The sequence below is a fragment of the Euprymna scolopes genome, chromosome 18, assembly GCF_053919585.1.
Source record: "Euprymna scolopes isolate OS-2025 chromosome 18, ASM5391958v1, whole genome shotgun sequence".
In the NCBI taxonomy this organism is placed as follows: Eukaryota; Metazoa; Mollusca; class Cephalopoda; order Sepiida; family Sepiolidae; genus Euprymna; species Euprymna scolopes.
In genome coordinates this window covers 65768620-65792318 of record NC_136499.1, presented here as the reverse complement: position 1 = coordinate 65792318, position 23699 = coordinate 65768620, and the positions used below count along the sequence as shown (strand labels likewise).

Sequence of the window (23699 nt, the reverse complement as noted above, 5' to 3'; positions counted from 1 at the left end):
TTTCATTATTATTGGAATAAGTTATTTGCAATAATGTTGAAACCAGGTTTATTCTAAACAATTTAAGTGAGTTTCCAGAGGATGAAATTGAAATTGGAGCAGATAATCACTACATACTTGTGGGAGCAAGAGTGAGAATCTTTGACATAAACGTATGTACACTAATTAGGGTTCCCCATTATAAGTGACTCCTATGGGGCTCCACCGCCATTAGTGTGAGTGAACGATGTAATCTGTAAAAACCATGATGGGGTTATCATGGCCAGTTCGGTAGCTCTACATCAAACACTGAACGTGCATAGTGTTCCTATTTATATTTCTAAGTGACACCCCTGGGGCCCCCATCCCATTGGTGATGGTGAGCAATGTCACCCATCAAAATCTTCCTCCACCCAATAGTAGGTTACCCTGTCATATTTGGTAACTCTATGAGTATAAATCAAATGGTGTGAGCGTGCACAGGATTTCCAGCTATAAGTGAGGCCTACCCTCATTGGCGTGGGCGAGGGGATGAGCACTGCAATTCGTCAAAACCTCCCCCTCCCCATAGTGGGTTATCCTGCCAAATTTGTTAGCTCTATGTGAAACGATGTAAGTGTGCATAAGGTTTCCCTCTTGGGGCCCCGCCCCCCGTTTTGGGGGGAAGTGGCTTTATCATACTCATTTCAGATTCTTGATACCTCTTCTATTATTGTATGTGGTTAATTTAGTAAACCATATAGGAGCCTATTGGTGTACAGACAGACACACACACACACAGACGTTGAGATTTATTATATAGATTTATATTAATTTTTAACACAAATAGGTCACAAATAAGTCAACCAAAATAAATTATTTTTTACTAATTTCCCAACTGTATTTCCTTTAAAATAATTTTATATCGCAATAGTAATATTTACTGATTTTCATCATATTAAAAACTGACAATGCATCTAACTCGTATGGAACCAGGTAAATAGCGAAAAAGTGGTATGTTACCAAAGGCAAGATAAGTTACTCTTTTACCTACTTGGATAAGTTTGGAGGGGTTTAACTTATTTTAACGCGTTTATTAAGTTTGAAACGCAATACCGAACGCTAAAATTAAAACAACAAAGATGGCGGACATGAGGCTTCTAACTGGACTCTCGAAAATCGCTCTAAACTCAAAAATAAAACAAAATACCGATAGAAATCCCTCCAATGTAATATCTATTTGGTGGATTTCTATCATTATTTTATTTAAATATTATTGCATTTGCATATAGCCTAAAATTACATTAGGTCGGGAAACGACATGTTTTAACAATAGAGACACCCAGTCAATCTCGTTTCGTTATTATTATTGTTATTGTTGTTGTAATAGTATCGTGGTGGCCTTGTAAATTGCACGTGATAAATGCGAACGACGAACATCTTCGTAGTTTGTTGACAGCTTTTTCGCGGGAAATTTATCGTTTTGGCGTAACGGCAAACTAGAAATATGTCAAAATATGCAGATGATTTTTTTCCTTTTCTATCACGTGTTCACAACACCATAAATAAAACATAAATAAAACATAAATTAAAGAAGTATTAGGAGAACGTTAAAAGGTGTACATATAAAAATTTAAGTAAAACAAAATTAGGTATATTGAATCGGTTAACTCCCATATCTTAGCAATTAGTTTTTTCTGCTTTCCGCAACGCGGTTACGGGATAAATTTTCCACTGTACAAATTTCTGCAAATATTAATGTTCTCTGATTTTTTTTTGCGAATTACTTTGCATTTGACAAAATATGAGTTATATTTTAAGGGTTATGAAAATCTTTGGTGTGTATTAAGACAGATCGATTTTTTAAATATGTCGTTTTAAACAAAAACAACAGTACTTACTTGTCGTGTCAAAAATAGCAATATATCCAAAAATTACGAAAATTCACCGAGCAACACAACTGCTTTTATAGGCACCGCCAAAAATGGCCGCAAAATCAAGTTGTTGTTGTTTTTTAAAACTAAATTACATTTATTAAAATCCATTATTTCTGAGTAACTTTTTTTTTTCCAGAAAAATAAAACCCTGAATTTTATCATATAGAAAACAGAATAATGTAAAACTTTTTCTACTATTTTTAATTCAATTTTAAATGTTAAATTTTCCCAAAAAGTTAACAATTGATATTTTTTGTCTTGCACAAAAAACGTACTTAAATATTTAAAAAAAGAAAAAGGGGTTTTGAAATAATTTATTTATTCATTTATTGTCTAACTAAGATTTAGGATGATTTTCTAAGAGAATATGCAAAAATATTATAATATAAGTACCTGAATTTCAAATAATTCCACTTATTCATATAGGTAACCAGATATTTCGCGTCGCCGTAGAGTTCAGATCGACTCTGTTTACGTTTTCTTTTGATGAGACGAAAACTATGGAAGACCAAACAGGCCAAAAAAACTTATTTTTCAGTGACGAAAATTTCAATGTATTATTAAGCTGAGGCTGTCCAGTACCAGATGGGTGACCATTTGTATGAGTTTGGTTTTTAATGTGTATGTGTGTGGGGGCCAGGCTACCCAAAATGGGGGGAGGGGGCAATTTAAAGCAGAATAAAAAAAAATTATTTCAGCGCGTTTGGTCCACCGTAGTCGAAAGGCGGCAAACGTTTTCAAACGAGATCGAAAAAAATGATGCTATTTTTAACACAAAGGGCACAATATTTATCGAATTTTTTTTTTTTTTTTTGTATCGATTATTCAAAGCATGCTCTGTTTAATAATGGTCATGCATTATTCGGCTCGCTAAAAAAAAATTGTTAATTTATTTATCAAAAATTTTAAAATGGCTTTTTTCGTATAAATATAAAAAAAAAAAATTTTTGTTTTGCTTAACTTAAATTAATTATTTTACTTAACATATTCACCGAATTTCACACTTCAAAACTCAAAAGCGGGATAATTAAACACAATCGAAGTTCTGATATTCAGACGTCAAAATAAGGTATGCAAACAATTTTTTTTTTTTTTTTTAATCTATAATTCTGTCCCTTACAACAACACAATATGTTTTGTTCAGTTTCAGATGATTATTTTAAGCATATTTGTTCCCACTTCAAAACAAGGGGGGGTTTTGTAAGCAAATATATATATATATATATATATATATATATATATATATATATATATATATATATATATATATATCGTTTATGAAAAATAAGTACACTGTTATAAAGTTCATTCTTCTCCTAATAATCGCTGAAAATTTCGTATTGATCGGATAATTACCTGATTTTTGGTAGATTTTTAAAAAGACGATCCGTCAAAAAGTACTGACCTGCCCCCCCCCCCCAGTTTTGGCGGTGCCTATGCTTTTATGTTTTAGTAAAAAGTAAAGTAAGAAAAAAGTCCATCCATAGCTCTATGCCATAGCGACGCTATGGTTTTAAAAACAGTCCACCATTAAAGTGTTGAAAAGGGAAATAAGTATGTCTCCTGTATTCGCAATCTTCAAGGTGTTTACACCTAGGGAAAATGCAATTTTCCCCAATTTTCTGTAAAAATTGCTTTTAACTATAATTTTCTACTCGATGAATTTTCTTAATTTTGGGATGTATTACTATTTTCGACATGGCAATTAAGTAAGTACTGTCGTTCTTGCTTAAACCGACATTTTTTAAAAATTGATCTATCTTAACAAGCACCAGATCTTTTTCACCGTCGAATGTAGTTTAAGGAAACTAAAATATGGAAAGAAAAAATGGGACATAAGTCGTGTTACACCGGTAACAAGAATGCCACTTGATTGGATAGCGAAATTGGCGTCATTTTATAAATAAAATGAAATATTGAAATTGACAATATTGGAAAGCAATTTTTTATTTTTACTAAATAATTTTTTAATAAATACAGGATTAAAAAAAAAAATGATTTTTAGACGTTTTTTTTTATTGGAATCACTTCCGCGTAATTTTATAAATAAAATGACAAACAAATAACGATAATTAGAAATTATTTAAATGAAACAATATTGAAATATAAAAATAATTATTGTAAAAGAATTTTTAAAAAGTTAAAATCAATTTGATTGGCTATTAAAAATGAAACATTTTAGTTTATTTTAAAATTAAAAAAATAATTAGATCTCCAGTTATTACTATAAAATATTGATAGAATTTAAAAATTGAAATTATTGTAAAAGAATTACTAAGTATTTAATAATTAAAATATTAGTATAGAAAAAAATGAAAATAATTATTGTAACATAATTTTTTTAAAGTTAATGTCATTAAGTAACACAAGTCGATTGCCTATTTATAGTGAACCAACCAATGAACCATTTTTCTTTATTTTAAAGTTTTAAAAAATTAATTAGATCTAAAAAAAAAAAATCGAAAATTCAAGGAAGTCGACAACAAATTGGTGATCAGATATTAACGCCGCACTCCGCAGGCAATGCAATAATGCATGGCGTAAAATGAAATTTGCTTGTCAAAAAAAAAAAAAAAAACATTTACGATGTGCCCCAGCGCATTATAAGCACCCCACCCTCCCCATGTTAAGAACGGCTTTCGGAATAAACACGCTCTAACCTCGAAATCCGTTCTTAACATGGGGTGGTTGAGGGTGTTTACTACGCTGGAACAGGTTGCAAAAAATACGAAAAAGAAAAGGTTTACTATTATAAGTTTAAATATAGTTTTATTAATATTTCTAATTATATTTATTTGTTTGTAAAAAAAATCTGTTTCCTTAAACTGCAAGACGGCACCAAATATTAATTTTCTGATTTTTATGAGTTATTTTGCGAATATTAATTTGTTTTCTGATAAGTATTCTCGATTCATATTCATTCTTTTTCTTTTTTTTTGGGGGGGGGGGGGGTAATGGTATATTTGTTTTTTCAAGACACAATGGCACCGACAATAACATTGCTGGCCGGACCTGACCAGATCTGCCTTTGGAAGAAAAAAAATAAATAAATAAATAAGTCGATAACGTGATATTTTTTTTTTTTCGGTGTTAAAAAAAAAATATCCTTCATGGCATTAACTTGTGCTCTTTTAATAATATAAACATAATAAAATAAAATAAAAATAATATTTAAAAAAAAACAAACTAACTATTGATTCTTTTTGAATTAATAAAAAAAAATTGTTGATCTAAAAGATTAAAAATTAAAATAAATAAAGGGGGACATCTTTTATTGCCGGCAAATTGCAGACGACTCATTGCCGTCATATTTTACCGCGATTTTTTTTTTTTTTTTTTAGGTCCAAAAATTTAATTTGACGAATGTTTCACTACACCCTTCGGATAAAAATGCAGAAGGTAAACACGCAGATTAACCTATTGAAAAGTGGCCTACGTAAATAGAAGGCCGATTTCTTAAAAATAAATTTTCCGTTAACAATCATAATAAATATGAGTTACTTGCCTTGTTTTGAGCATAACCGAGTTACTTCCCTTGTTATGTCACATGTTCCCAGAGAAATATGGTGAGGGTTACGATAAAGATCGAAAACTTTTGTTTTGTTTTTTAATAATGCGGTAATATTCAAGTACTTCTGACATGCCAATTAAGTAGATATCATTGCTTGTAGTTGAAATTGACATAAAAAGTCAGTCGATACCATTTTTTTTGTTGTTTTTTTTATTGATTTTTTTTTTTCATTTTCAAAATTTCGCTATTATAGTGTAGCTGCGCCAAATATATTATTAGTATTTCTCTATCAATGACGTATCAGATGAGTGACAGTTTGAAAACACCAGGACCTGTATGTGGAAGGTGACAATCAGTGATCACAACTTTTGTATTACATCAGATGGTGTCTCGGAAGATAAAAGCGATGGAAAAGTGTTAGGAGCATCAGCAGTCAGCACCACTGTATTAATTGGTTGTCCCAGTTGGGACTTGAACGGATATTTTAAATTGTAATTCCTCACTATTTATTCACGGACCAATTTGAATTTTGAAGACAGACGGGCATAATCATCTATTCAGACTGTCCTTGTGTCCCAAAAGAAGCTGACTGATAAAAAAAAAAAAAAAAAAACTATAACTTCTTTAATTTTTTATATATTTATTTTATTTTTTATGGCATCTAAAGTAAGCGCCTGCCAAAGTCATCAGGAGTCGTTACACCGACTAGGAACGGATATTTATCGTAGAGTGGTACTTTCGGTTGAATTCAAATTTCAAATCCGTCAACTTCTTTTGGGACACCCTGTAAATTAGTTATTCTGGATCTCCAAATAAAATTTTGCTATTTTTTTTTACGAGAGTAGCCAGCGTAGTATAAACACCCTCACTATGTTAAGAACGGCTTTCAGAATAAATACCCAACCTCGAAAGCCGTTCTTAACATGGGAAAGTTGGAGGTGTTTATACTATCCTGGATACTCTCGTAAAAAAAAAAAAAAAAAAAACTAACCTTATACGCTATCTTTTGTTTCTTAACTTGTTAGGTGGAAGTAGTAGTAGTAGTACAGTTACAGTACACTTTGGTTAACAAATCCTGTTCCCATATTAAGAATGACTTTCTAAATGATAACATTATTTCAGTACGGTCCATATTCTGCAGAAATGCCATGTTGTTCCGAAACAAAATATTTGGATAAGTATATTTATTTTAATTAAAGTGTGCAGACAATATTGTGGGGTCAGCGTTCGCGCTAGATATCAATATAAAGAAAACATGACGTGTTATTTTTTAAAATGTTTAATTATACAAATGAAGAAAAAGAATGGTAAGTAGTTGAGGGGTGGGGGCAAGCGAGAGTGCACATGGGTTCACAATAATCGGGGTATCGAGGATGAAAGATTATAAATTTACGGAAATATATTTTAATTAATTCACTTTATATTTTTTCCTCCCAAAAAAATTAAATATAATTTTTAAAAAAAGAAGAGAAAAAAAAGGTATCATATGGTCCGAACACAAGATTTCTCATTCAATCCCGGGCAACGCCGTATATTATTGTTAGTGATTAGATAAAACCCCATATTTAGCAGTCAGGTCAGTTAAGTAATAATTAGTAATAAAAAATGAGATCCTCTCAGGCATTGGTTATTAATCAAAAATAAATAAATAAACGGCAACACTGACAATCATGTGATTATTTTAATGATTCACCTTTTGTTCTGGTTGAAAAGAGCCAGCAAGTGGTTGTTGAATTAGCTAGGAAGCTTGTCTGGGACAATATTAAAGTTCACGTAGTCTGCATTTTGATGATTTTTATTTATTTTTTTATTTATTTATTTTTTTTTTTTTTGCTAGGTTAATTCTTCAGGTGTTAGATAAATGAACAAACCAAACATCACTTTGTTTTGTTTTTTTGTTTTTTTTTTTTTATCTCATTTATGATAATATCATAACATTAATTATTTCGTATCATGTGATTTCGTCTACATTTCCATACTTAATTCGGATTCTCCTCCCGTCAATGGATTTTTTACAATCAATAAATTATACAATAAACCACGTTTTTTTGTTTTGTTTTAAAGAATAAGAAAGAATGCAGATTAATTGTTAAAAGACTCTTAGGATAGTTGACAAAAATTCATTTTTAAAATCTAGGAGTGTCCAGCCGCCAACCCTCCAGCCGTGAGTGTCCGTTTCCCCTGTTTGGAGTCCCAGAAGAAAGTGATTTTTTTTTAAATTTACCACATTGCACAAATATATCCCACATCGCGATATAAAACGGTATAAAAATATAAATATAAAACGATATAAAAACGGGTATGCACAAGTTGTGCATACCCGTTTTTTTGTTTTGTTTTGTAGACCAGCCTCCCCATGTTAAGAACGGCTTTCGAGTTTGGGGGTTGTTTGTTCCGAAAGCCGTTCTTAACATAGGGAGGTTGAAATTTGAGGAGGGCGTGCCCCAGCGTATTATAAACACTCCAACCAGGTATGGGGTATTTATAATACGCTGGGGCAGTGGGGCAGTGGGGCAGTGGGGCACGTCCTCCTCAAATTTCAACCTCCCTATGTTAAGAACGGCTTTCGGAACAAACAACCCCCAAACTCGAAAGATTTACCGAAAAATATATTTATTTCTTTTAGAATTTAGAGTGGAGAATCATGTTGATATATAAATTTTACATAAAATGATGCCCCCCCCCCTATTTCAGGACCATTCTAGTACTTTAGGATAGTTAGCCCCTTTTTTCTATGGAAGATAAATTCTTTGCGATTTTTTTGGAGTACTTACGACCTTGCTAGTTGGATATAGGGTTAGTGGTAAAGAAATTTGGTTAACAGAAAAAATGTTCTGTTTACCCTAAATTTTTCACGTGTTCACGCGTAATCGCATAAAAAGTAGAATCTCTTTTTGCAATGTGTTATCACAATCTACAAAATTACTATAAAAATGTAATAATTTGTTCCAAATATACACTGAAGATTTGCTAAGAATTTTAAATATTTCCGAATTTCTTTCATACGCCAAAGAAGGGTGTCATTCATTTGTGTTTTTCTTAACTATTAACAAAATTATTGAAATCGCTGACTTGTTTACGAAGAAACCGAAATATATTCGATACTTCTACAGTTTATTGCCGAAAATGGAGACGCCATTTTTTTTTGGGGGGGGGGGCACCTGTCATTAGAATCAGAGGGAGAAATCAGTATTTTAAATTATGACCGAAGTAGGAAATAAATAACAAAAAAAAAAAAAAATTAACTAGATATTAATTATTTCCGGAAAGAACTATGGAAAAAAAAGTAAATAAAGAAAGTGAAAGAGAACATATATCCGTAATTGTTTAATTTGAAATGTTTCGAGTTAATTAATGAAAACGGGAAAGCTTTTCATGAAACACATTTTTATCATTAAAAACAGAAAATGAAAATGACATATTCATAATTGTTTAAACTGGGCGAGCGCTATTTGAAAATCAAAACATTTATTGTATAAAAATATATCAACATATAATTGTAAAGACATTTATTGAATAAAAATATATCAACATATAATTGTAAAGACATTTATTGAATAGTCTTTAAGAAAATATCATTTTGATCAAACACTTTTGTAATTTTTTTTATTTATTTCCTACTTCGGTCATAGGTTCAAATACTGATTTCTCCCTCTGATTTTAACGACAGGTGCCCGAAAAATGTCTCCATTTTCGGCAATAAACTGTAGAAGTACCATATATTCTGATAGATTAGATTTTTTTAATGAGATTTTTTTTATTTGTTTATTTTCCATTAAATAATCGAATTATAGTCTGATTGAAGAAGCGATTAGCCCCAAAAACGATTGCCAAATGTTATCGCCTAGTTTTGCATGATTTTCTAAGTGGTGACAGGGCAAATCAATTCACCGTATTAATTTGTAGTATAATTCTTGTAAATATTAATTTGCTTACAAAACAAAATATGTGTTAGTCACGTAGGGGTGAGAAACACGCGAAATGTCACAATTTTCTTGGGAAGTTTATATGGAAGATTGGAACTATATCTCGTTTTATATTAGTCCCCGCCCCCCGTTTTTGGTCAGTTTTTACGACGTGCCCCAGCGTATTATAAACACTACAACCTCCCCATGTTAAGAACGGCTTTTGAGGGGGGGTATTCCGAAAGCCGTTCTTAACATGAAGAGGTTGGGTGCTTATAACCGTGGCTACCGTTATATGATGGCCTAGCGACGACTATAATTTAGTCTGGTGACGTCATGAACATCGGTCTGTTGAAATTTGGTCACGTGTCTAATGACTAAACCGGAAGTTGGTTTAAAGTTTTGGAGGGTTAAATAAATTTAAACATGCCGTCGAGATGTATAGTTCGAAAATGCCAAGGTAACTACGAAAATGGATCAAAAGTTACTGTGTTTTCATTTCCCCCCAAAAAAGAAAATAATTTACCAGTGGATTAATGCAATAAAAAGAAAAGATTTTACTCCATCTAAATATAGCAGAGTAAGTGTTAAAATGTTTTTTAAAAAATTTAAAAAACGCGCCTTTTTTATTTTTATTTTTTTAGAACGTATTTTAAAATAAAAATGTAAGTAAAAAATGAATTTTACATGTAATTTAAGTTATGTGCTGAAATAATAAATTATTATTTAGAAACTTATTTTAAATGGGGAGTATGGTGAAAATATTATGTACTTTCACCTAACAATTTAATAAAAGCGATATCGTAAAAACGAAATTCCTTGTTTAGATAATTCTAAATAAGAAAAATCATTTATCTTTTTAGTTCAACTATTTTACTGTGCAATATTTATATCAGCATGAAATAGATTAAACTTTTTTTTAAGTTTATGATCGTTTTTGTTATGCCAAAAGCTTATTAATAATTATTTGTGGTAAATGTCGTAGCCCTGTAGATGTCAGAATTTTGGAGAATATACTTCCAAAATAAACTATTAAAATTGTTTTAAAAAATAATAGAAATATTATTTTTTATTTAAAAAAAAAAAAAAAAGCGTTTACAAAATGCTGGCAATAAAAAAATATTTCTATTATTTTTTAAACAATTTTAATAGTTTATTTTGGAAGTATATTCCATAAAGAAAATAAACCACCATCTTTAAATGGAGAAATTACGAGTTTTGTATTTGCTATTCACAGTTTTGTGTTAGGGGTGTCAAAAATCCTCCAAAATTCTGATACTGCTAGTGGCACTGTAAACGAAAATAACGTTTAAAATTACGGCAAACGAGTAGTTTCCAAGATATGAAGAAATGTTAGTTTTAAAAAATGGGGAATCACTTTTCTATAAAAATTTAACGTAAAAATGAGCACACACTTTATGGCAATCGCTTTTTTTTTTTAGGGCGCTTTTTTTTTAACAAATAAAAGCGAAGAAAAATGAGTATGGCCACCTTTATGTTGGGGGTTGGGAGTCAACGTACAATGAACACAGTTTAACGTAAAATGAGCACCCCCTTTCAAAAAACGTAAACAGAATTTTTGTCAGGTAGAGGGGGTCAACTGTAGGTGCTCATTTTACATTTAGTTGTGTTCATTCCTACATCAGAGACACTTCGCCTTGTTTGAGGCGAAAATGTAATTTAAAAAAAAAAATTGCTCGTTGCTCATGTAAAAAAAAAAAAAATGGCCATAAAGTGGGTGGTCGTTTTAGGTTAAATTATCCCCTCCCCTTTTTTTTTTTAACTAACATCTCTTTATATCTTGGAAACTACTAGTTTGCCGTAATTTTAAACGTTATTTTCGTTTTCAGCACCCCCGAAAACCTATAAAAGTGGTCATTTAAAAGGATTTTTCGAGGGTGGACTAATTCTGCACATTTACCTTATTTTTTTATTTGATCATTTTTTGTCATGTAATTTTCTTTTTTTTGTATTAAGTCAAACATGGTACGATTTTCTTTTAAATTATTTCTTTAGGTATGTGAACTTCATTTTCGACCTGAAGACATACAGCGAGAGGCATCAGCATTTGATGAAAGGACTGGAAAGACAATTAGTGTTAAATTAAAAAATCCCTATCTTAAGGATGGTGCTATTCCTCGAATATTACCAAACTGTCCTTCCTATTTATCGCCATCAACCACTTTTAGAGAGTCTCTTAACGCAAAGAAAATGTGTTTAGAAACTTCTGCTCTTAAGCATGCATTATGTGAAAGTGTTGCTGACGAGTTAGAATTACGGAAACGTAAAACTTTCCATGATATTGAGGATTTAGAAAAAAAATTAACGTTTATAGATAAAAATTATTGGACTTCTATTAGACAAGACAATACCATCATTATACGCCATATAAAGAGATGCCCATGCCCAAAAATAAAAATGTCTATGGTGATTGAACCGGACTTGGCTGTTAGAGTATTCTGTAGTGATGTGGAAATGAGTGCTATCGTGGCCTTCGTCTTGTCTTTTAAGACGGTCTTGGTGCTATAGGGGAGTACAGAATTCCTAAACATGTAACAGAGGACAATACTCTGCAGATTTTGATGGAAAACATGAAAAAAATGGACATCGAAGAACAGGAAATGAAAACTTCTAATATAAGTTCTTTATTAAAATTAATCTTATCATTTTTGCTATTAGTGCAAGATGAATCATTTAAATATTTTAATGCCATTAAGTTCATATATGAACAAATTAACATAATGACAATGAATAAGATTAATTATTCGAGTGAAATTATGGTATTTTCTTCCTTATTATATAACTGCTCCCCTAGAGGGTAAAGACTGTTAAAAGACACTAAAAATGTAATTTTACCATGCTATTCAACCATTCGAAGATTAACCTTATCAACTTTTATGAATCCTGTCATTGAACAACACGATAACAATTTTCTCATGTATATTAAAAGTAAGTTCAAGTTACTAATGCAGAATGACATCACAGTATCTTTACTTATTGATGAAATACATCTCAAACCTTATCTTGATTATAAAGGTGGTAATATTGTTGGCTTAGCTAACAACAGCAATGAACCTGCCACAAATGCATTTGCTTTTATGCTTAGCAGTGTATTCTCACAATATAAGGATGTTGTGCATGTTATGCCAACTAAATGTCTTCTAGCTAAGAACTTATTTGACATAATTAAACGTGTAATAATTGGCTTAGAAGATATAGAGTTTAAGGTATTATCTATTATAACAGATTGCAATAAATAAAAAAGCTATGTCTTTCTTTTGTAGCTCATCAAAGCTTTCAATTGTATATCCCCATCCAGTTAGAACGTCTAGCCCTCTTTTCTTCTTATTCGACTCAGTGCATATATTAAAATGCATTAGAAACAATTGGCTTGACCAAAAAGATGAACGTAAATGCATGATGTTCCCAAAGTTTTGTTATAATGGAAATCATGAATTAGATAACATCCAAAGTGCTCCATTTTCTAGTTTACATAAACTTTATGCCCTAGAATCTTAATCACTTGTGAAATATTGCTATAAGTTGACTTCAAAAGCTCTTTCTCCGACTACTTTTGAAAGGCAAAATGTTAATTTGGTTTTTCAAATTTTCAACGAATATACTATTCAAGGTTTGCTAACCTTAGGAAAACAGAAATGCTTGTCAAATTATGCAGAAATCGCAGAATACATTCAAATATTTTATATTTGGTAGACAATACTGAATGTGAAAACACCATATAAAGGTTGTCGACTTCATAATAAATATGCTAATCCACTTACATTAAATAGTGATAATTATAGTTTCCTAAATGTATTCTGTGACAGGTTAGAAACTTGGAATAGCATTCATGGAAGAACTGGTAAGTTAACAAGGGAAACATATACTGCTATGCACCATACTACTTACGCAATTTTAGAATTGATTAAATATTGTATAAATGTACTGAACATGGTGTATATATTACCAGGAAAGTTTCAGACAGATAACCTTGAGACAAGGTTTGGCCAGTATCGACAACTTAGTGGAGATCAGTATAAATATATCGATACGTCAGGTGTATGAATGTGAAAAGAAAACTCAGAATGTTGTCAGTTTTAAAACTGAGCTTACCAATTAATAATCGAACTATTGAATTGAAAAATTTAAAAGAAACTAACTGGGATGAAATGACAAGGGAGCAAGAGTTACATGTTTATAAATTTAACATAGATGTAACAGAAGATAATGTTAATCAATGCAAGGAAGTACTTCCTGTTACATTATACTTAGCAGGTTATTGCTGTCATGCAGTTTTCAAAAAACTGAAATGCAATAGCTGCAAAAATTTAATATCCGGGAGAGAGGCTGTTGAAGAAATAGCTGAATTAAACAGCTACTTTCAGGGTATTAACAGAGGTTCTCTGCTATAACCAAATGATATAACTAATAATTTTGTCTTATATAATTATATAGTTATAAACAAACTTACAAAATGCGATTCTTTTTTACATTCGATTCATCAGAGAAAATTAGCCATGTACATAACTTTAAATATTTTGGCTGATCAAAATCGATTATTTCATGTTGACTCTTGTGATGAGGGTCACACTATTCAGCAAATTGAAAAAATGCTGATATGGAGTTCATCGAAATCCCCTATAAACAATTTTTGTCGCAAAGAGAATGACAATATTAGTAAAAAATAAAATATTAGAAAAAGAAAAATTCAAACTTTTAATTAAATTCTACAACAGATTTTTGAAAAGTTTTAATATTCAATGTTTGAAATATTTCTGCCTTAATAACTTTGTTTATACTAAAATTTGTTTGAATTTAATTTTTAACTTATTGTCTGTTATTCAGTTAAACTAATTGTTCGCTATTCAGTTAAACTAATTTATTGTTCGTTTTTCAGTTAAACTAATTTATTGTTCGTATTTCAGTTAAACTAATTTATCGTTTGTTTTTCAGTTTTTGATTTTTAAAATGTTTTTTTTTATTATTTAAAAAATATTTATTGTTCATTTTTATTTATTTCTATTGAATAAACTTCAGTTACATACAAATCAAATCGTATTCCTTTTCTTTTTAAACTTTTTAACAACTTTTCTCCCTTTCAATTTGTTTTTGGTTATTAATATTTTTATTATTAATATTGGATGAGTTTCAGTACGAAGTATCATGTTTAGCTTTTTTAATCCAATTTTGAAGTTTTCTAACGCTTCTTGTAAAAAATGTCTGCTCATTATCGACAGTCTGTGTTCCACTTATCTTGCTTGCTAGGACCTATGGCGATGACGTCATTTCTCAGCTGACAGGATGGTCACGTTATAATACGCTGGGGCACGTCGTAAAAATTGACCCAGTCTTTTTTTATAATAGGCATTTTTAAATATATTTGGTTATCTTTACGATTCATGTCTCCAATTCATTTCCGGTTGTCCCACCTCGTGTTAAAATGGATGCTCTAAATCCCGTACCTATAGAGAAGGTGCGTGCTGCTGAAATAATAACATTATTTAGAAACCCATTCCTAACATGGGAGGGTGTTTTGTAAATATTCTGCGCTTTCACCTTTAACGATTTAATTAAAATAGTTATATATATATATATATATATATATATATATATATATATATATATATATATATATATATATATATATATATATACTCGTGAACACATACATCGACCTGCACACACAACTGCACTGCAGCTGCACGCTCATACATACATATGTGGACCAGCAGGTACCGTAAAACTCGAATTTAATTAGAAAATACTGATAATAACAAAAAAAAAAAATGTTAATCGCGCGGTCGCGGTACCATCACTGCATAAGTACCCAAGAATCGTAATCAACCATATATTTAAAATTAATAACCACTACTATTACCGATATAAATTAGTTTTAAAGTATATACAGCTATGAAATTAGTCTAAAATTTATTTACCAACAAATTTGTGACCGATTACCCAGATTAGCCCACAAAATACTATTTATGTAATTTGTGAGCGTAAATGCCGATTTTGAGCAAAGTAACCATCTTTGTTTAGCTACTTGTTTACGTTAAATAAGGTGGTTACTTAGTTCAGAATTGGTATGTACGAACTTGAAATCATTTTACGTTGTTTAACTTGTAATCAGTGTTTATTTTTTAACGCAAATAGATCACAAATGAGTAGGTAAAGCAAATTGTTTTGATTACATTTCCAACTGTATTTCCTTTAAAACAATTTATGTCGGTAAAATACTAATGATTACTTTTACGATTTCAAAATGTTTACAATCATTTGTTTATATTTTCGCTGGGTGTTTCATTTTTCTTCAAAGCTTAAAGCAAATACGAACAATCATTGCTTTTAAATTCCTTCTTGGCTTTCTTGTGTTTACTGTTTACTTTCCCACCGTTTGTGTACGGTTTCAGCGTCCCAAATTGTCATAATATACGATTTAACTCGATTTGTCTTTTTAAAATTCCATTGCGATTATGCTGTAAACAAATGTAACGAAACAAAGTAATATATATATATATATATATATATATATATATATATATATATATATATATAAGATTTTATTGAATATCGATAATGTTCTTTTAACAGAACTTAGTATTTCGTTTGACTGACTTTAATATTTAAAAAAAAAATAATCCTAATAATACGAGGGAAAGTAAATGGATGGAGGGGGGGAGGGACGATAAATCTAAATATTTTAAACGATTTTATAGAATCACTTCCGTCACCAATAATATTTATTTATTTACTTATTTATTTGTGGCTGTTTTTAAAAGTATTCTCAGAAAAATTCGAAAAAATAAATAAATAAATAAATAAAATAAAATAATAAAAACATTCAATTGGAAGCGGCAGTGATTATTCTATCAAATTGCCTTCAAAACTTGATAAAAAATATGCAAAGAAAACAAACAAACGTGTTCTTTAAAAAAAAAAGAAAAAGAACCTATAATATTTTTATTTTGCTAGATTTTAAATTGCGATATTTTTAAAACTACAAATTTAAAAATCGTATAGAATAACGTATTTTGAGAAGAGAATTTAGGAAGCTAAAACCGTACACAACTTCTTTTCTACCCACTATTGACAAATCAGTGTTTTCGAAATCGCCTTCATTCCAGCAAATACAATTATTTTTTATTTTTGTTGTTGTTATTTCTTCCCTTAAAAATAAATAATAATCGAAAAATAAGTCCATAATTTAAACTAAAATATCACGAATATTTATGATAATTTGCAATGTTGCTAATAATAATAATAAAAGGGAGGAGCGTCCCGGTGTAAAACGTGTTTGCTTCCCAATCGCTGTATTCTTATTTTTTTTTTCTTCTTGAAGACATGCCTGTCACATGGAATGAAGGAATTTCCTGGTAAAATGTGTATTTATTACAAATAGTAGACTTTAGCAAATGAATAAAATACTTATGCTGAAATTATGATTGTATTTTAAAATGTTTTGAAAAATAATAAATTTAAACCAGACAGTGAAGTGAAGTAATGTATGCTGAAATTTTTGTTCCCTTTCAAACACGCTCAACAGCAAAACCCTTTTTTTCCATCACCATTTGTTATTATTATGAATTTCATTAATCCCAATCGGTTCCAAATTCAGTACGTTTGCGAATAAACAGAATAATAATAGCAAATATTCCAGAATTTAAATCAGTATTAAAACCGTAAAGCACAAAAATCCCTTCAAATTTAACAAAAATTAATTGAATTCTTTTTGAATAATTTAATTTAGCAAGAAAATATCTTAAATGTGATGAGTATAGGGAAAATACGAAAGAAAAATTTCCATATATATATATATATATATATATATATTCAGTTATTTGCAAAACTCAGATATCACAATAATCTCTGTGGTTAAAGAATAAAGAAAATAAAAATTTTATTAAAAAAATTTTAAAAAACGCATTTTTTTCAACTAACAAAAATGCGATGAGAGTGAAATGTGAGGAAATAAATGAAATTCCTGTTGAACGTTGAACTAAAAGCAAAAAATAAAAATTTACTTACTTTAAATTGGAATGTTGAAGATTTAAGTATCTTTTTTTATGTCGTTTCTTGTATATTTTCAGATTAAAAGAAAAACAGGGGCCAAATGTTTAGAGTAAAATCCCAAAATGATAAAAACCCTGATTTTTATTAGGGTGCCGCTGGATCATTCATCTTCACTCCTGCTACTGGTTGTTGGGGTTTGTAGTAGTAGTAGTGGTAGTAGTAGTAGTAGGGTTAGGGTTGTTGTTGTTCTCTCTCTCTCTCTCTCTCTCTCTCTCTCTCTCTCTCTCTCTCTCAACTGTCGAGAGTTAGCGCTAATGAAAACAACATTGTTTATGCTGATCGTCACTTCTCTTATTAGACACGACTTCCTCGGCTCGTTGGCCTTTTGGCTAGGAGCAAAGTGTTACATCTGTTCTGATATGACACTTCGGTATTATTCTAGTGCTTTTTTTTTTATTTAATTTTTTTTTTAACTTTTACTCATCCTCAAACAAGGCGTAGTGCGACTGGAGACGTAAAGGGGCTACTGTGAATTAGGAGACAGATTTTTAAGGGGTATCCTAAGTGAAGAAGAATGCAAAGAGATGTTTGTTTATATTTCTGTATATCGGTAGAGTCAAGGAAGCAGGGAACAGGGAGAGAGTTCTGACTAAAGGCTGACGAGAACCGCTTTTCGGTATTTGGGGACCTCTACAGCTAACAACTTCAGCCCCCCCCCCCACTACCACCATCGCCACCAAAATAATAACATTTTGCATTCTTTAAGCGATTACTGCAAAAGGTGGAAAGAAAAAAAATCAGAATTTAGAGTGAGGGATCAGTTTCGTATTTCTGAGCCATTCTTTAGGACAGGTAACCAATTTTGGGGGGGTCAAGATCAAAGTGTAGTATCTGTTCTTCAGATGCTGCATTGCTGCAGTGCTGTCTGCTGTGCACTTCATTTTCTTGTTCTCTTTCGGTGGAGGAGAAATCCTTCACGACTGAGACAATTTTTATTTTTGTGCCTTTTCTCCACGTTAAAAAACGACCCTGGTGTCTAACTCTGTTCCGTGGGGAGGCATAGTAAATAGGTACAATATTGCCAACCGAACTTAGGACCGCCAAAACTGGGGGGGCAGGTCAGTACTTTTTGACGGACCGTCTTTTTAAAAATCTACCAAAAATCAGATAATTATCCGATCAATACGAAATTTTCAGCGATTATTAGGAGAAGAATGAACTTTATAACAGTGTACTTATTTTTCATAAACGATATTTATATATATATTTTTTTTTTGCTTACAAACCCCCCCCCCTTGTTTTGAAGTGGGAACAAATATGCTTAAAATAATCATTTGAAACTGAACAAAACATATTGTGTTGTTGTAAGGGACAGAATTATAGATTAAAAAAAAAAAAAAAAAAAAAATTGTTTGCATACCTTATTTTGACGTCTGAATATCAGAACTTCGATTGTGTTTAATTATCCCGCTTTTGAGTTTTGAAGTATGAAATTCGGTGAATATGTTAAGTAAAATAATTAATTTAAGTTAAGCAAAACAAAAAAAAAAATTTTTTTATATTTATACGAAAAAAGCCATTTTAAAATTTTTGATAAATTAATTAACAATTTTTTTTTAGCGAGCCGAATAATGCATGACCATTATTAAACAGAGCATGCTTTGAATAATCGATACAAAAAAAAAAAATTCGATAAATATTGTGCCCTTTGTGTTAAAAATAGCATCATTTTTTTCGATCTCGTTTGAAAACGTTTGCCGCCTTTCGACTACGGTGGACCAAAAGCGCTGAAATAATTTTTTTTTATTCTGCTTTAAATTGCCCCCTCCCCCCATTTTGGGGAGCCTGGCCCCCACACACATACACATTAAAAACCAAACTCATACAAATGGTCACCCATCTGGTACTGGCCAGCCTCAGCTTAATAATACATTGAAATTTTCGTCACTGAAAAATAAGTTTTTTTGGCCTGTTTAGTCTTCCATAGTTTTCGTCTCATCGAAAGAAAACGTAAACAGAGTCGATCTGAACTCTTCGGCGACGCGAAATATCTGGTTACATACATGAATAAGTGGAATTATTTGAAATTCAGGTACTTATATTATAATATTTTTGCATATTCTCTTAGAAAATCATCCTAAATCTTAGTTAGACAATAAATGAATAAATAAATTATTTCAAAAACCCTTTTTTTTAAATATTTAAGTACGTTTTTTGTGCAAGACAAAAAATAACAATTGTTAACTTTTTGGGAAAATTTAACATTTAAAATTGAATTAAAAATAGTAGAAAAAGTTTTACATTATTCTGTTTTCTATATGATAAAATTCAGGGTTTTATCTTTCTGGAAAAAAAAAAGTTACTCAGAAATAATGGATTTTAATAAATGTAATTTAGTTTTAAAAAACAACAACAACTTGATTTTGCGGCCATTTTTGGCGGTGCCTAGGTTTAATGGTACAAATGTTTAGTTAACTGCCCTAAAAAAAGTTAGAGTCGATCGGAAATTCTAAATTATTGTTTCCTTTTTATTATTTTCGCCCAGGTTTTCAAGATGTAACACACACACACACACACACACACACACACACACACACACACACACACAAGAATTAAAAATTTAATTTACAAACCAAAAGCTTCTGTAAACTTAAAGTGAATATAAATATTAATATTTATATAATAATCCCAACCAAATAAAAAAAAGCACAATACAACCAAAATAGGAAATAGAGCGTGTCATAGAAGAACACAATTTAAGACGGTAAATTATACTTTACATGAATGTATTGTTCGACAGAATACCCAAATAAAAAATATTGAAATTTCCTTAATCCATGAAGTTTCAAAGAAATGCGTTCTTCTCATCATAGAAAAGATATTATCAAATGAATATCATAGCTAAGCTATAAATTTGCTGCCAGTACCAAAATTATATATATATTAGTGATGGGACGATTCCAAAATTTTTCCAGATTCCGATCCAATTACCGATTCTGTTCTAAATTTCCGGTTCCGATTCGATTCCCGATTCTAATTCTTTTTATAAATATTTAATTAGAGATTTGTTGGGTTTTTTTTCTTTTTTGTAAATTTTCATATTACATAACCCCCCAGGTAATTTCCAGGTATATTTTAATTATTTGAAAGACAACAAAAGGTTTATTTTGATTTTAAACAAAGCCAAATTGTACCATTTCGTCGTTAGTATACAACATGCTACTTGAAAGTTTTCATAAACAGTTGAAAATAGTCGACGATTTGTAAGTAAAATGAGAAAACGATGTAAGAACAAAATATTAGCAATGCCCACCTCCCATTGTTATGAACAAATTTCTAAATAATAATGTTACTATTTAGAAAACCATTTTTAACATGAAGAGGGCATTGGTATTCGTTAACTATTATGTGCCTTCCTTTTATGTATGTTTAAATTTTATTTTAATTAACTAAATTTGGTAGGTTATTAAATTAATTTGCTTTGCTGTAAAAAAAAACAAAACAAAAACTAGATGCAAATAATAACAACTAGCGGGACCTGTGGAAATTCCACAAGGGACTCATTCATATGTAATATATTGATGTTGGTATTCATGGCATAAATAGAGATGCTCTGATATTATAACTCTTGTTAAAACTGCAAAAGTATTTATCTAAGCTAGCAGGGACGCCCAGCATAGCCAGGTCGTAAAGTATGCTTAAATATGATATTTAATTCTTGCAGACTTCGTATATATTATTATAGAGTTAATGTCCTATCGATTTTTATAAACTATAAAGTTGCGATTTCAAAAATAAAAAAATATCCAGATGACTTTAGTACATCAGCTTGAATTCCTTCAGCTATAATCGAAACCGAAACCAAAGTTTATGAAAAATTCTTGAAAAAATTATTTATAAAAATAAATGGATCACTGGAGTTCCATCAGCTATAATTTAAGCCAAAACCAAAACTTATGAAGAATTCTTGGTAAAAGAAATGGAAATCCATAACAATTAAACAATAGTCACTCGGATGCAATTGTGGCACATAAAATAATAACACACGCTATCGTATTAATATATATTATTGTTAAAAGTCATAAAAACCATGCTCCTTTCCTACTAATAACCCTAAGTATGAGTGGCAATATGAAAAATATAGCAATTACGTGTTATTTTATGATTTTGCTGATTGGCCTTAGAATTATTTGTAAAAATTACTTAACTGCTTAAAAAGTTATAATGTACTGAAATGGGATCAGATTACATTATATATATATATATACACAACTGAACCCCCATTCTAAATTCTAAAATAAAGTTTCAGTGTGCTCACACATAATTGCCTAAAAAGTAGAATTTCATATGTTTTGGGTATTTTAAATGCAAATGAAAGTTTTTTTAAGTTAACAAACTTCTCAATGTTTGCTCTTCCAAAGTTTTGACAAACTTGTGAGATTTTCATCTATATTTTCACTTGTGCCAAAAACAAACAAAATATAAGGAAACATGAAATATTTCAAAGGATGTGGTGATCAGACAAAACAAGCACCAGAAAAAATTCCCATCATATTAAATCTTTGATATTAAAGTGCGAAGTCTCTAATAAAAACCATATGGCCATTTACCAAATAGGTGCAAAAAGCTTTTGGAAATCTGTGATACTGAATAGGCAAGTGAACTCTACAATATTTACTTTGCTTACAATAAAAACTAATAAAAACAAATTAAATTCGGTTTGGAGAGGCTACACTGAGAATGGGTTTTCAAATATGCTTGGAATAACAATTGCAGCAGAATTTCCTCATGTCCAATGAGGTGCCATAAAACTTTAATTATTTCAGAAAAAGCCAATGACAGATACTCCAATGTACAGCTGGCACCAACGAAGTTTACCCCCAGCAAATAAATGTAAAACGATTCCAAAGGCAATAAGCAAGTTATCTCTTAATAAATAGTGAATAAATAAAATAAATTAAACTCTGTTAATCAATGTTAAATCTGTAAATTAGATTTATAACCCATTCTGGGGCCCTTCTCAGTCTTATGTTGTAAAGGAACAAATTCTAATTAAAAAAAAAACAATCTGTGCTTGTTTCATTTTTTATTTTAAAGAATCAGTTTGGAATCGGAAATGAGACTATAACTTTTCTGATTCCGATACTGATTCCAGTACTCCAAAAAGTTCCGATTTTTCCAATTCCCAATTACGATTCCAATTAATCTTCCCAACACTAATATATATATAAACAGAAAGAAACATTCATGGGAAAAAAGAATAGGGAAAAAAATCCGACTGGAAAGAAATGATTTTTATTCAAGTGAAAGTCCTGATCGGAAAAAAGTCTGTAATCTGCTGACTGCCAAAACTTGTCTATCTGACTTACAAGCGAAATCCTTGTATCATAACATCTTCAAAACGGTAGAGCAGGGAGAGAGGGAAAGAAAGAGGGGGGGGCGGTCACTTACTGAAGGTAATTCAATGTTCATATAAATCCTTTTAAGAAAGTGTATTAGTTCATTTTTTTAGTCAGAGTCCTTTTTTATGAGTGATTTTTCTGACAAAGGGTGAAGAAAAAGCTGCTTTCTAGGTCGGTAGTACTTTGTAAAGAGTAGCCTGAGATGTCGGAAAATTTCTGTTTCTATGTCTATCCTTGTGGTCATGTCACTAGTAAGGGTGCTGGAGGTAAACGTTTCATCTGGGCTGACGTTACCTGCCTGATAGTCAGGGACCCAAACCTTGGATTAACCACTAAGGAGGCTGTCCTATCAGCAGGTGCAAAGTACCGGAGCTGCTGTATTGCCATCTGGTGAATGGATTCTGGACCATACAGTAGTTTCTGGTAGGGCCTCTCAATGCCATACTAGTGGGTAATTGTTACGGCTTTACCTTATCATGTGCCACAAAAAAAAAAAGAAAATTCTTCTTTTTCTCTCTTATTTTCCCTCTCTGTCCTACTCCAACCAAGTCTACCAACCTGCTCCACAAACCCCAAAACCTCGATCATGACAAATCTCAAAAAAAAAAACATGAATAAACCTAGAACCCCATCCACCAACGTAGACCCCTACTACCAGGCCTCTTTCTCCAACATCAGGGGTCTACGTTCCAACCTTCCAGAGGTTGAAACAGGAGACGAAACCGGACATATTCTTTCTAAGTGAAACTGGCATAGGGCCAACCACTTCTCTAGACGAATTCATAATTAAAGGATACTCCAACTTAACATCTAAATCTGACCCCCAAGATCGCCATGGGCATGGAATATGTGCCTACATCAAAGATGGCTTTCCATGTAGTAGGGATATCTCCAGAGAAGACCCTAATTTACCTTATATGTGCTTCAGGGTTGCACTAGCTTACACCACTGCATTTATATTTGCCCTCTATCGCCC

At 31.0% G+C, this 23699-nt stretch overlaps 1 protein-coding gene across 8 annotated transcripts in view; it reads right to left on the bottom strand.

Annotated features, from left to right (window-relative positions):
* The window catches only part of LOC145297650 (SHC-transforming protein 1-like), a 438749-nt gene extending 421151 nt beyond the window's left edge, over positions 1 to 17598 (bottom strand). For all 8 annotated transcript variants that reach the window (XM_080143795.1, XM_080143788.1, XM_080143792.1 and 5 more), the window contains exon 1: positions 17337 to 17598. The gene's annotated coding sequence lies outside the window, so the exon portion shown is untranslated. The remainder of the gene's footprint in view (positions 1 to 17336) is intronic.
* Between the last annotated feature and the right edge of the window lie 6101 nt (positions 17599 to 23699).